General features: G+C 38.6%; 1 pseudogene; it reads right to left on the bottom strand.

The window, feature by feature from the left end:
• Window positions 1-6,367: 6,367 nt before the first annotated feature.
• The window catches only part of LOC103748855, a 76,412-nt pseudogene continuing 67,559 nt past the window's right edge, over window positions 6,368-15,220 (bottom strand).

The following is a 15,220-nucleotide window of genomic DNA, read 5'->3' as shown; positions in this document are numbered from 1 at the left end:
AAATGGGATATAGTTGGAAGATCATAATATCTACATCAGTTACCAAGTAGGGTTATTGATTAACTAAAAAATTTAGTTGTAATAACTCTTCACTTAAAAATTCAAAAGCTAGGTACAATGGTGCATAAATGTAGTCCTAAGTATTAGGAGGATCGTGTGCCCACTGAGCACATACAAGCACAGGCAATATGGTGACAACATGAATCAGAATAAGTAGATAAAAAAGAAATTGAGCATGTTTCCCAAATGTAAAGTACCAATTGTAAAGCTATTAAATAAGCCAGAATCAGAAATTCAAGTAGGAAATTTTCTCTCATATATAGAACCCAGATTTTAATTTGTGTGTGTGTGTGTGTGCATGTAGGAGCAGGTAATGGAACATGTGACATGAAAGCAGAAGGATCAGGTGACCAGAAGGTGGGAGGTGAGCAAGAAGTTGTCCGGCTCCCTTGCTGTTTGAAGGCCCTCTAGTAGCCCCTGATCCTCTGCTTTCATGTCACATGTATTGCATTACCTGCTCCTTATTTCCCTTCCCTAGAATCATGCTCCTCTTTCAAGTTTTATAATATTTTTATTTTTGTGTATGAGTGTATGGCCTGCATGTATGTAAGTGCACCTATGTCGTGTGATGAGTTAGAAGAGGGCATTGGATTCCTCTGGAACTGGAGTTCCAGACAGTTTTTAGCTATCATGTGGATGCTGGGAATTGAACCCAGGTCCTCTGTAAGCAGCCAGTGCTCTTAACTGCTGAGCCATCTCTCCAGCACCCTATGCTGTTTTTAGGATTATTAGGACTATAGCTCTGTGGTAGTGTTGAGATCTGGTATGTATAGTAATCTCAACATTGCCTTTTGTGCTCAGGATTGCTTTCATTATCCATAGCCTTTTGTAATTCCATATAAATTTTAGAATAGTTTTTTTTTTCTATTTCTGTGAAGAATATCATAGGAATTTTTATTGGGATTGTGTTGAATCTACTATAAGTTCCTTTTTGTATTATGATCATATTATTGTCACAGTATTTTACAAATCTATGATCATGGGAGATCTTTCCATGTTGTGTCTTCCTCTTTAAGGTTTAAAGTTTTTCGGGGCTGGAGAGATGGCTCAGAGGTTAAGAACACTGACTGTTCTTGCAGAAGACACAGGTTCGAATCCCAGCACCCACATGGCAGCTAACAACTGTCTGTAACTCCAGTTCCAGGGGATCCAACAGCCTCTTTCCTCTGTGGGCATTGCACGACACGGGTGCACTTACCTACATGCAGGCAATACATGCATAAACATAAAAAATATAAATAAAAAATTTAAAGTTTTCATTATAGAGGTCTTTAATGTCTTTAATTAGGTTCATGTGTAGGTATTTTAAATTTCTTTGAGACTATTGTGAATGGGCGTACTTACCAGAACTGTCTCTCTGATTGCTTTTTATTTGTATATAGAAAGGCTACTGATTTTTATACATTGATTTTGTAACTTGCCACTTTGCTGAAAGTGTTAATTTTTCTGGTGGAAAATTTGGGATCTCATATATAATATATCATTTGCAAATAGAGATAATTTGGCCTCTTTTCCAATTAGTACCCCTTTAATTTCCTTCTTTCATTGCTCTAACTAGAGTTTCAATCACTATATTAAAAGGGGGCAGGGATAGTGGACAATCTTGTCTGGCTTCTGACTTTAATGGGGATTCTTCAATTTTTCTCCATTTAGAATGATGTTGGCTATGGGTTTGTTGTATATGGCATTAATTATGCTAAGGTATGTTCCCTCCAGTCCAGTTTTCTCTAGGACTTTTAACATGAATGCATGTTGGATTTTGATTTTGTCAAAAACCTTCATCTATTGAGATGATTATGTTTATTGACTTAAGTATATTGAGCCATCCCTACATCTTTGGAATAAAGCCAACTTGATCATTGTGGATGATCTTTTTCATGTGTGTCTGTATGCAATTTGCAAATATTTTGTTGAGAATTTTTGCATCTGTGTTCATGAGGGATATAGGCCTATATTTTCTTTGCTGTTTCTGGCTTCATAGAAGGAGTTTGGGAGTTCTCCATCTGTTTCTGTCTTTTTAAATAGTGTTGGTTGTAAGTTTCCTTTGAAGGTCTGGTAAAATTCTGCTGTGAATCCATCTGGGCCTGGGTGTTTTTTTTTTAATCAGGGGGTCTTGTATTACTCTTTTGATTTCCTTATTTGTTATGGGTCTGTTTAAGTTGTTGAACTCTTGGTTTAACTTGGGTGGTTCCATTGAATTTAGAAATTTGTCCATTTGTTTTGGATTTTCTAATAAAATATGATACAGGTTTTTAAAGTATTCCTTTAATAGTGTTCTGATCTTTTCAGTGTCTGCTGTTTCCCCTTTTGTCTCTGATTTTGTTGATTTGGATTTGGTCTTTTGGTTAGCTGGACTAAATGTCTATCTTGTTTATCTTTTCAGAGAACCAGCTTTTAGATTCATTGGTTTGTGTGTGTGTGTGTGTGTGCATGTGTGTTGTTTTCTTCATTTTTATTTCATTGATTTCTACTGTGATTTTTCTTATTTCTTCTCATCTGCTGGGTTTCAGTTTAGTTTGCTCTTGCTTTTCCAGATTCTTGACTTGTACCATCAAGTCATTTATTTGGGTTCTTTCTGATTTTTTTAATGTAGGCACTTAGAATTATAAACTTCCCTTTAGGACTGCTTTTAATTAAGGTTTTATTGTGCTGTGTTATTTTCATTTAGTTTTAGGAATACTTTTATTTCTCTCTTGATTTCTCCTTTTATACATTCATCGTTCAAATGGGTGTTGTTTAATCTCCGTGAGTTGATGTAGTTTTTTAAGGGTTATTTTGCTGTTGATATTTTAAGCTTTATTGCATTGTTGTTTGTTCCAATAGATCTCATTTTTTTTTCTTTTGTATTTGTTGAGGTGCCCCAGTATGAAGTCTATTATAGAGAATTTTCCATGGGTTGCTGAGTAGAATGTGTATTCTTTGGTGATTGGGTAGAATATTTTGTAGATATATGTTATGTTCACTTGGTATATGGTATCAATTAATTCAGATGTTTCTCTTGTTTGTTCTTGGAGTTGACCTGTCTATTGGAGAGAGCTGAATATTGAAGTGACCTCTTATTACTGAGTTGGGGTTAATCTGTGTCTTGAAATACAGTAGAACTGTTTTCATGAAACTCTGCCTGAACCACGGTTTGGTGCTATATGTTCCTGAGTGTAATATCTTGCTCAGAATGAAGTGACTTTTCTTTACTTCATCTGATTAGTTTAAATTTGAAGTCTATCTTGTCAGATATTAGAATCAAAATGCCTGGTTGTTTCTAATACCATTTACTTGGAATTTTTTTTCTTCCCATTCTTTCAGTCTAAAGTTGGTACCTATCATTGAAAGTAAAATGACTTTTCTTGTAGATAACAAAAGATGGATTTTGTTTCTTAATCCATTCAACTGGTCTAGTTTTTGACTAGGAAGTTGAGACCATTGATATTTAAAGTTGCTATTGAAAGATACATATTGGTTATTGTCATTTTCTGTTTGTGTTCTTAGTCTCTTTTGTGTTTCCATAATTATACCATCATTTATTTTCTTTCTGTAGCCTTGTGGGTATGGTCATTCCTTTCTTCAGTCCTTTGTTTTGCTATGAGTCTTCTCTGTAGGAGTAGTTTCGTGAGCATAAATTCTTTCAGCCTCTTTGTATCATGGAAGATTTTTCTTTCCCCTTCAACTATGATAGATAGTTTTGCTGAGTTAGTATTCTGGGTTGACAACTATGATCATTAGAACTTGGAAGACTTTGCTCCAGGCTCTTCAGGCTTTTCGGTTTACATTGAAAAGTAAGCTGTAATCCTGATGAATTTTCCTTTATATGTAACTTGCTGTCTCTCTCTCTCTCTCTCTCTCTCTCTCTCTCTCTCTCCCCCCCCCCTCTCTCTCTCCCCCCCCCCCCCTCTCTCTCTCTCGTTTTACTGTGATGTGCCACAGGGAATTTCTGTTTTGTTCCTGGATAATTGGTGTTTGGTTTGCTTCTTGTAGCTGTATGAATATGTCTTTCCTTAATTTACAGAAATTTTCTTCTATAATCTTGTTGAAGATCTGGTTAGTGCCATTGACCTGGGATTCTTCTCCTTCCTCTGTGCCTATGATGTATAAATTTGGTCTTTTCATAGTATCCTACATTTCCTGCATACTCCATTCCCGTGTTTTAAAATTTGTTTCAAATTCTTTGCTTGAGTGGTCCAGTTCAACTTTATCACCCATTCTTGATACTCTGTTTTCCATTTGATCCATTCTCCTGGTGAGGCTTTTTCCTGTTGTTTCAAAATGACTTACTGAGTTCTTCAATTCCATCTTTATTTCAGCCTCAGTTTTCTTCAATGTTTCCATCTCTTGTCGATTCTCTTCGTCATTTTGTTCATCTGTACATTTGTATTTTCTTGCGCTTCAGTCGAGCTTATCCCTGTTCACTTTGTGCTTTTTGAGTTGTGTGTTCTTTAAATGTGTTGAATTTTTGTCATGCTTATGATTGTTCTTTTAAACTCTGTCTTTGGGTCCTCTAGATAGCTTTCATTGTAGTACGCTTCTATAGGACTGGTGGAGTTTGGTGGGTACATATTATTTTGGTTTTTCATACTGTATTTTTTTGTTGTGGTATGGGAATGTGGATTTCTTTTGCTTGTGTGTCTGATATGAAATGCAAGCTTGCCTTTGGTGAAATTTTATTCTCTTTACATTGATATAGCTTGGTTGCTTTATGATTGGGTATGAATAGTTAGTTGGTTTGGGCTTTAGGTTCTTTTGATTTTTTTATTGGCGGGACCTGATAGATCCAGGCAGGCTAGTCAGAAGCTCTTTAAGAGGGTGAAGGAACCTAGGCCCGAGTTGAGATGGTGGGTCTCAGCTGTGCTGGCTCTAACCTGGCTAGCTGAAAAGGATGGGGTGTTTCTTACTAGCTGGTAGAGAAGGCATTAGCTCTGGAACAGCAGGGCAGGAGATGTTCCCAGTGTTGGTGGGTTTTTTTTTGTTTGATTTTTTTAAAGATTGTTTTCAAGGGTTTTGTAAGATTGTTCCTTCTAGAAATAATACAGAGCAAGTGAGCTTATATCTAACATGTCATATGGAAGTTGAAACTAATGGAATATGCTACTTCTATACAAGTGATAAATAAACCAAATTCCTAAGAATGGAATTGGTTAATTTTAAACATGTGTGACCATTGTAATTTGGTGACTATAAGATGTAAAATTGTGAAAAAATATACACATAGAATGAAGGTACCTCTAAATTTAGTTCCTTGTAGCTGTAAATATATATTCCTAACTAAATGCATTTATAAACACTCATCACTTGTAAGAGCACCAGTATATTTTTTAATCAAACACATAAAAAGGTAAGGCTTGTATTTCACATGACAGTGCTGTCACAGTAAAGCACCAGTTGGTGCTCTGCAAGTAAAATGAAGAATTTCCAAACGACAGTATACACTTTTTCTCATCATTCTGTGTTTTTAGCTTTTCCATATATCAGCACAAAATGTAGTACAAGATCAATAAATAAACACCTTTTCCAACTTGCAAGAAAATAATGTAGAAATAAAGCATAAGAAACTGGCTTTACTAAGCCACATTGCAGCTATTCAGTCAAAAAGACAACCTGACTCTTTGCATGCATTTTAAGGCCAAGAATGGACCCAAACTGCTGAAGACGTGTTCCTTCAGTTTCTCCTGAGGAAGGGCTTCGCTCAATATTGGAACAGTATCTCCAGGAAGAAAAGGGGAAGTAAATCAGACCCACTGTTATCTTCTCAGAGAAGAATTTTACTCTTTGATTCCTAGACCTAGAGTACCACAAACACAACTACAGAAGGTTCTGGACTTCATGAATATACACATTCATACACTCTCTTGGGTGGAGGGCAAGGAATGGTCCTGTGAGATTAAGACCATATGACCAAGTCACAAGAGCACATGACTCTAAGCTTGTTTATATTATAAACAGTAACTTTTTGGTTGCAAGGTTAGGTAAAAAGTCATTAATCCAAATTATGCCCATACTGTAAAGGTCTTTCCTACAAGAAATGCAAACTATCTGATACATTTGCAAGTTTGTCTCTGTAAGAGTACAGGGAGGGGAGCTGGAGAGATGGCACAGTGGTTAACACTGGCTGCTCTTGCAGAGGACCCAAGGTTCAGTTTCCAGCACCCACATGGCACCTAATGACTGTCTGTAACTCCCAGGAGATGTGACGCCCTCTTCTGATCCCCATAGGCATTGTATGGCCTGGGTGCATCTACATATGTGCAGGCATTACACTCATACATATAAAAATAATTTTTAAAAAGTACAGGGAGGAATGGAAGTCAGGTAGGACCTACTTTGTAGAGAATAGAGAGGCACAGACCATGAAAAGCAGGTCATAGCAGAAGTCACAAACTCACATAGACTTAGAAGACTGGCTGGGAAGAAGAAATCTCTTCAGAGCAGGGACCACAAAACCACATTTGCGGCAGTGGTGAGGATGACTAACGTGGATTTCACTTTCTGATAGCACATATATACAGTGATATACTGTGCCTCTGAGTCAGGAACCCAGACAGCAGCATGTTCATTACTGGGTGCCTTCCCGCTTTCGAAGAGTAAATCAGTAATACACTTAAGGTGATTCATTCATTGTGTGGCAGTGGCAGCAGAAACTGCAAATGATTTAGTTGGTGTGTTAATTAGCTATCCATTCCTTAATTCTTCAACTTCAGTGGAATCAGTGACATTTTTATAAGGGAATATTTGTTGCTTGCTGTGGTTTTTTTTCCTTTGGAATGACAATGCTGTCATACAAGAATGTCATTAAATAAGAAAAACTGCATTGCTTTAGGCTTTCTGCACTTAGCACCCCTCCAAAAAGCACGTCCAGGGATAGTTAAGGGTTGGCAGCTGCTCCTGAATAGTTTTCCACTGTTTGCCAAGGGATCCACCACTTTTTTGCTAATAGCCCAGGTGGGCGCAGGTGCCAAGGGCACTACTCTGCCCTTGCTTTACTCTGTGTGGACTTTGCCTGCTCCTCTGACCCAGCCTTGCAAGGTGTGTGTGTGGCATCCAAGAGGGTAGAGGAGTACCCCAGAGATGACTCCTTGCCCCTCCAGTAGAACGCTGTGGTAGCCAACTGGGCCGGCTTCCCTCATGCGTGTTTACTGGCACACTCTTGCCCCTGGAATGATCATTTAATTGCCCTTATTCCAATTGAATTTTTTTTTTCTTCAGTTTTAATGGGGCTAGTTTGTAGTAGGGGTGAGCTGCTTTGCCTCATTATACTGAGGGTGGAGTTCAATAAGCATTCAGCCCACATGCTAAGGACACTAGGCATGATCTGCAGTGTCACTCTGATAGTCGAATGTTAACTGCAGAAGTCCCTCCTGGTGGGTAGGTCTGCTATGAAAATACAGTTATAGCCTGTTAAGACCAGTTGTCTCTTGAACCCTAGCTGAGGCTGACCTTAAACTTTCCATCCACCTGTCTCCACCTTCCAAGTGCTTGGATTACAGGTATAATCCCAGCATGCCTGGGGATGGTGGAGATGATGGTCCTGAAGCTATGTTACAGTCCAAAAAGAACACCTGCCCTTTCCTCAGTCCCAGTGTCCAATGTGTAACGAGAGAAGAAATCTTCACTGACAGAGCACCCAGCTACACAGTGCTAGAGCAGCACCAGGGTGAAGAAGGTGTTCTGAGATAGTGTTTAGGTTTGCTGTGGCTGCCCACAGATTCCAAAGGACAGAGTGAAGGAGTTTCGAAAGTTGAGGAATGGTGAAAAATTGAATCTGAAACGGGAAGTAACCATGTGGGGATTAGGAAACAGATAATGAGGTGTGATCAGGGAGTCCTGGTCTTCTGAAGTAAGGGAAAAGGAAATATTTTCCCTTATTGATCATGGTGGCAGAATGATGAGTTTTCAGAATAGGTGGGGGAGAGGTTGTAAATAGTATACAGTTCTGAGGGCCTCTTCAGTGTTACTCCAAGAGTTTCTAAAATTTTAATAGGGAAATGAATCACTTGAGGATCTGTCCTAGTTACTATTGCTGTGATAAAAACACTGACCAAAACTAACTTGGGGAGGAAAGGGTTTATTTCACCTTAAGCTTACAGTTCAATATGGAGGGAAACCAAGACAGGCGTTTCAGGGCAGGAACCAAAGTACAGATCATGGAGAAGTATTGCTTCCTAGCTTGCACGCTTGCTTTCTTATACAGCCCAGGCCCACCTCCCCACGGCTGGCACCACCCAGAGTGGGCTGGGCCCTCTCACATCACTCAACAATCAAGAAAATGCCCCACACACATGGCTACAGGCCAATCCAAATGGGGCTTTGGATTTTATATTTCCATATTCTGCTCCTATGTGATCCTGTTCATACTCTGAAGAGCAAGGATTGGGATGGAGAAGGACTAGTTTTTTGAAGAGCCCATTGATACCCATGTTGGAGACATTATACAATATGGGTAATGGGACCTATGGTTGTTTGTGTAATGTCTGGTGTGGATGAGAAAGTTGCCTTAAGAAACTTTACTGATTACTTTTTTTTTATGATGCACTAACTTTAAAAGGCAAATACTTGAGGTACCTTTAATATCGTCTCAAAGGATTCATAAGTGTGTTGTTCTTCAGGATTTGAACTCATAACCTGCTTTTTATGCTTGATCACATGAAAGCTATTATTAGAGGAAACATACTGCTTTTAGAAGAATTCATTCATATACAGTAAATGGAAAGAAATACAGAAAATGTGATCATAAAAGTAGAAGGGGGACCATGTGAAGGGAAATAGAATGATGAAGGGGCTGGAGAGATGACTCAGTGGTTAAGGGCAAGTGCTGTTCTTGCAGAGGACCTCAGCTAAGTTCCTAGAACCCATGTTAGTGGCTCATAATTGCCCATAACTCCAGCTCCAGGGGATCCAGTGCTCTGTTCTTGCTTCCACAGGTACCCACACACATGTACCTATATGTATACACACACACGCACGCACACGCACACGCACACACAAATAAGTAGAAATGAAAATCTTTTTTTTTAAAGGTGTTGGGGCCAGGCAATCCGACACAGGTGATTTAAAAGTGGAAAGGAGGCTCCTGGGAATGGAAGGGTACAAGGGGTGAAGTGGGATGGGAGAAAAGGGAAGGTCAACAAAAACAGATTGAAAACTCTGTAATAAGACATGATACTTAGTATGCTAATTAAAAAAGAATATAGGGTTAGGGTGAAAAGTTTAAAAAATGAAAAATGAAACAGAATAAAGATACAAGTACCTTTAAACAGTTAAAATATTTTAAATTTACAAAACATTTTTGTTTTGGAGTCAAAGGTAAAGTACAGTGTATGTGGGGCATAACACTAAAACTGGAAGGGGCATAGGAGTACAGGGAGAACAGGGCCATTCTTAGGGTGGAATAGGGAAGGAGGAGACTGGCCTGGTAGGATGTGGAGCACCCAGCACCCTGCCTGTGCATCACCTAGCAGGCATGCGCCTCTTTGTGCTCTAACACTGCTGAGCTTCATATGGTCTGCTCTGAGAGGACACTTTTGCAACCAGAGCACTTGCATTCATTAGCAGTCATAAGGTGGGGGGAGCATGGTCCCAGGTAGGGATGTAGAAAGGATGTCATACAGGTGCTTAGGTAGGACTAAATAGCTGTTAAATTTTTCAAATATGGGGCTGGAGAGATGGCTCAGCGGTTAAGAGCACTGGCTGCTCTTGCAGAGGACCTGTGTTCGATTCCCAGTACCCACATGGTGGCTAACAACCGTCTGTAACTCCAGTTCCAGGGGATCCAGTACCACCTTCTGACCTCCGAGGGCATTGCACGACATGGGTGCACTTACACACATGCAGGCAATACACTCATACACATAAAAATAATAAATAATAAATGTTTTCAAGTATAAGCTCTTTAGTATCAGTTTTCTCGATATATCCTAAGAATATTCATAGGTGCTCAGATATTTATTGTGAAATCTATATCAATGGTTACACTATTCCTGTTAAAGCTCTTGCATATTAAATAAGATAGTGCAAAAATGTCTCAGTAAATTTCTAGCTAGTTCCCACTCCTCCTAGGGTTGGATGTGGAGGAAAGATACCTTGCATAAGTTTTACTCAACAAATTCATATATGTAGACCTGGTGTAAAGTCAGAGAAATGTAGATGACTACAAATATATGTTCAATATTCCTTACAGTGAAATAAAAATTATTTGGGTTAGTTTCCTGTTGTCATAAGCAAGATTACATTGATAGTCACAAGGATTCTAATCGTCTAGTTGCTAAGTGAAGGTAGGTTATACAAATGAAGACAATATTAAGATTGGATCTATAATGTTATGAACTTTAAGGAAAGGTAAATCTTAGAGTGGCAATAGGTGGTCTAAATTCAAAACACAGTCTGTAATCGTTTACAAATTGTAGGTCACATGAATTCTGTGCTCATAAGAGAACCACGAACTGAATTTGTGTCTGGGGGCTTCTGTTATGTAAGCCAGACTCTCTTTTTTACTCCTTAATGCACTTTTATTTATACCAAAGATAGTCTATGGTTTGCAAACTTTTTTAAGTTCTTTCCTATTGAATTTATTTGTTTTTTTTTTTTTAAATAACATCTAATGTTTAAATGGAGAGATGGCTCAGCAGTTAAGAGCACTGGCTGCTCTTACAGAAGACCCAGGTTAGATTCCCTACCACATGGCCGCTAACAATTACCTGTAACTCCAGTTCCAGGGGCTCTCACACCGTCACCTGACCTTTGCAGGAGAAATGTTTCATAGTTTTCCCTGCAGAAGATGAACCTAGGTCAGCAGCACACAAAGCTTTCCAAGCCTAAGACCCTCACTAAGGGAAGGGCATTTCTCATCCAGAATCACCTCTTCTTTTCTCTTGGCTATTTTTCTGATCTCACTGTGAAAGTAATCTTTCCCAGAATATTCTTTGTTTCTTACATCACACAATTTCATAAAGCCTGCCCAGGGCAGGCCCTGTCACTCTTCTGCTCCATGTGGCATTCCAGGGAAGAGGCAGAGAAATGGGATCCACTGAGCCTTTGAGAAAGGGTGTTGCCTTCATTTCCTCCTCATTCCTTTACCCACTTGACCTACAGTGTCAAGGTCTGTCCTCACAGGAGGCATATACACTTGAACTAGACATAAGTAGGTCTCTCTACCTTGGAGCTGAAGAACACTCAGAACAACATAGAGATGGGTAATACCATGGAGAGTTGCACAAATTTTACCAAAATTCTGACATGTTATTGACAAAGTGAATGCTATTTTTAGTCTTTGAGTGTTTAACTAGATAGACTTCTATTATAGATACTGTAAAATAAGCACACTGCCTTCTCAACTATTCCAAAGTTTTTCTTGATCCTACTGTCATCAGTGTCTTGTCATCTTCTGATAGGTCTTTAGATCTTTTTTTTTTTTTAATTAAGAAAAATAATTATTGTTGTGTGTGTGCATGACATGGCTGGGGGTAGCAGGCATGCCATGGCACACATGTGGAGGTCAGGGGGTAACTTTGTGGAGTCCATTCTCATTCCACTTTTACATGGGGTTTGGAGCTCACAATCAGATTGTCAGGCTTTTGTGGCAAGAAATTTTGCCCACGGGGCCATCTTGCTGGATTATCTCTAAACTTAAAATGCCAAACTAAAATATGCTTTTGATTTAGAGTAAGCTAATATTCTTAAATCAAGGCTAGTGGTTGGGAAAAATGCCCCTCCCACCATACATCACAGACATCAACATTAGGTTATTAATTGTAGAACACATGTTATATGAATTCCAGACTACCAGTCCAAGTGCGGTGAGCACCCACTTCAGTGCAGCTTTCTAAGGGCCTGACTGTTCACATAGGAGCCTGTGGCTTTGCAGCTGGGCATATGTAGCATGTTAATATGTGATCTCAGTAGGAAGTACAGACACCCTGATGTTTGGAGTTCTTGAGTCAAATTCAGTGTCATTAAGACCATGTCATTTGGGGAAAGTCTTATCATTCAAACATTCACAGACTCCCTAATATTCTGTGAAGTTAGCTTCCTAATGTTGTCACTGCAGAGTTGGTTTTGTTTATATGTAGGAATCCCTCATTTCATGTTTAGTGTGGCAAACTTCTCTCAAATCTATTTCAATGTCCTCATTATGGTCAAAAGGAAAATGCACAACCACTCTTTCTGAACTGTCATCAACTTATCTTTTCTCAGTGTCTTTTCTCATTCTAGGGGTCCTGGCTCACAATTGTCAATGTCGCTGTTGTCTGAAATACATGCAGAGTAGTATAGTTTGGGTTTTTAAAAGTCCCCCAAGACCTACATGCTTGGTTGTTAGCCCTTCTGATTTGAATGTGAAATTTGCCCTATATGCTCATTTCCTGTGCTCGAAGAGTTGGTCTCCAGCTGGTGGGGCTGCTTGGAAAGTTTGTGGAACCTTTAGAAGGTAGTATCTTGCTGGAGGAAGTGGGTTATGAGGGGTGGGCCTTGATCTATAGTACAGCCCTGCTTCCTGCTCATGCTCTGATTCCTGAAGTGGGGTCAACTGGCCTCCCACTTCTGTGGCCATGCCTCTCTGTATTGATGGACTGTATCCCCTGGAGGTGTAAGAACACTTTCTCCCTTAAGTGGCTTTTGTCAGGGTATTTTATCACAGCAACAGGAAAGGTACCTACTACATTAGACTATCAGGAGACGCTGAACACTTTCAGAGGTGAGGCCGAGAAGAAACAAGTTATGGGAGCATGCCTTTGAAGCATGTATGAAGCCCCCCCCCCCGCCCCCTTCTCACTCCGTTTTTGGGCCATCATAAAATGAGCAGCTTTGCTGCTCACCACAATGTTCTACCTCATCACAGGCCCCAAAACAATGGAACCAAGCAACCATGGCAGAAATCTGAAACCACAAGTCAAAATAAGTCTTTCCATATTTTTAGTTTATTATTTCAAGTATTTTGTTGCAATGTTAGAAAGCTGACTAACATACTATGGTTCCAAGATTTGCTTCTATGATGAGAAACAAGAATATTTAGTAAAAAGCATCATGTCCATGTCATTGTAACCCATGTCAAAGAAATTGGAATAATCTTTTTATTTTTTAAAAGAAATTATATTTATTCAGCAACAAGTGGACTAATCATCTTTAACTCACAGTTTGTGACAATACTCTTTGTATTCAATTTATTCTTGTTCAAAATTTAGGTTTGCATCTGTTGACATGTACCTTTGATTTGGAGAAAGATAATATACTTTTAATGGCTTGGCAGAAAGTATAATTATTTTAGTTGTGTTTCAGCTTCAAGAAAATGAATGTGTGTGTGCGGACTTGTGTAGGCTTAAGAGTTTGTGTGTGTGTGTTTTTTTGTGTGTGTGTTTCTGTACAGCTGCTAGATTTTTTGGTTGATAATTAAACCCATGTAAAATTCTTAAAATGTATTATAATACATTTTAAGATTGGATTACCTCTTAGTGAGCTCATCCCTGGAGAAAAACTTAATTCTTTCTCTCAGCAGTCATTGATTGCCTGTAGCTCTTCATTTAGAGGTGGGACCTTGTAAAATTTCCCACATCCATGTTGGCATGCCAGTTGCTTTTGTCATTGTGCAGGTCTTGTTTAGGGAACCATATTGTTGAGATTTCACATGGGCCCCTGTTAGGTCTAGAAGACACTACCCAGCAGCAGACATCCTGGTCCCCTGGCTCTTAAAATCTTTCTGCTCCTCTTCCCCCATTTTCCCTGAACCTTAGGTGTAGAGATTGTGTTGTAGATGTATCAGTTGGGACTGAAATTCCACAGTCATATTTGACCAGTTATGGCTCTCTGCAGTGGTTTCTATGTTGCAAAAAGAAGCATCTTTGTTGAGGGGTAAAAGTTACACTTATCTGTGGGTATAAGAATAGGTATTTAGAATACAGTTACAAATTAGATTGGTTTAGGAAAGTGGCAGTAGTAGGTTCTCCTCTAGGTCTATGACCTCCTTAACAATGAATTGAGTAGCTTTACAGTAGTTTTAGATTTATCTTAAACTCTAAATTTGTATTTTTTCAGTTTCATATTTTTTCCTGTCTACAGTGTATTCACATGAAGGCATTTACTGTAGAGCTGAATTTATTTATTTACTTAATAGCCATTTTCACTTACCGTGACCTTTACTTAACATAAAGGAGAGGGTGCTTCAATAGATTCTTTTGTCAATAGGATACAATTATGTAGGTGATGATTTAATGAAAAAATAATGTCAGAACAACTGTGTTGGAAGAGCTATTTTAAGACAAAAGGCACTTTTATTCAAAAAGCACACAGAAGCAAAGATTTCATTAGCTTGTGCTTAGCAGTAAACAGCAGCTCTCTCCTTATTTTATGTTTAGGCAATCATAAACATAGTACTATGGATAATAACTGTACTTTATTTCTATAGAATAAAATAAGATGTTATGATTGGAGAAAGCTTCAGATTCTTGTGTTTTAGAAACTTTGCAGAAAGCAGCCAGTGGTCATAAACCTGAGGTATGCTTTATGTTCAGTGCCTCCCGGCTTGTTCGCTTTCATACAACCTGGCACATCTTTTGGACAGTTCTGTTGAAATATGTATAAAGAGCTTTATTGCTTTGATCTGGACATTCATAAAATAAAAGTTCTTGTGCTATAATGTAAAATGTGCTTTTTTATACTTGTAGTAAAATAGGTTAATAGTTTAAAATTTGTTCTATTTTCTCTACAACTTAAGATCATAATTTTTGAAATGTCAAAAGCATGGAAAGTTACAGTCTTCTAGGTGATTCCTGCTGAAGCATTTATTTGGCATCATATCTGGAATGGTGTGCACCATTTGTTTCATTTTAAAATGCCAGAAGTAAACACCCATGGGAAGGGAACTGAATTCATTTGAATATGAATAGAAAGCATTGGTTGGTTTCCACAGTCAGAAGTCTATAGGCTATTTTCTCCTCCTAATGGAAAGTTACAGTCTTCTAGGTGATTCCTGCTGAAGCATTTATTTGGCATCATATCTGGAATGGTGTGCACCATTTGTTTCATTTTAAAATGCCAGAAGTAAACACCCATGGGAAGGGAACTGAATTCATTTGAATATGAATAGAAAGCATTGGTTGGTTTCCACAGTCAGAAGTCTATAGGCTATTTTCTCCTCCTAAAGAAATTTCAGCTGGTTAAATCCAAGATATGGAGCACATTAAAA

Source organism: Nannospalax galili, unplaced genomic scaffold (assembly GCF_000622305.1).
Source record: "Nannospalax galili isolate Female #2095 unplaced genomic scaffold, S.galili_v1.0 scaffold326, whole genome shotgun sequence".
Lineage (NCBI taxonomy): Eukaryota > Metazoa > Chordata > Mammalia > Rodentia > Spalacidae > Nannospalax > Nannospalax galili.
Note: the sequence above shows the minus strand (reverse complement) of the source record. Positions and strands in the feature narration are given on the sequence as shown.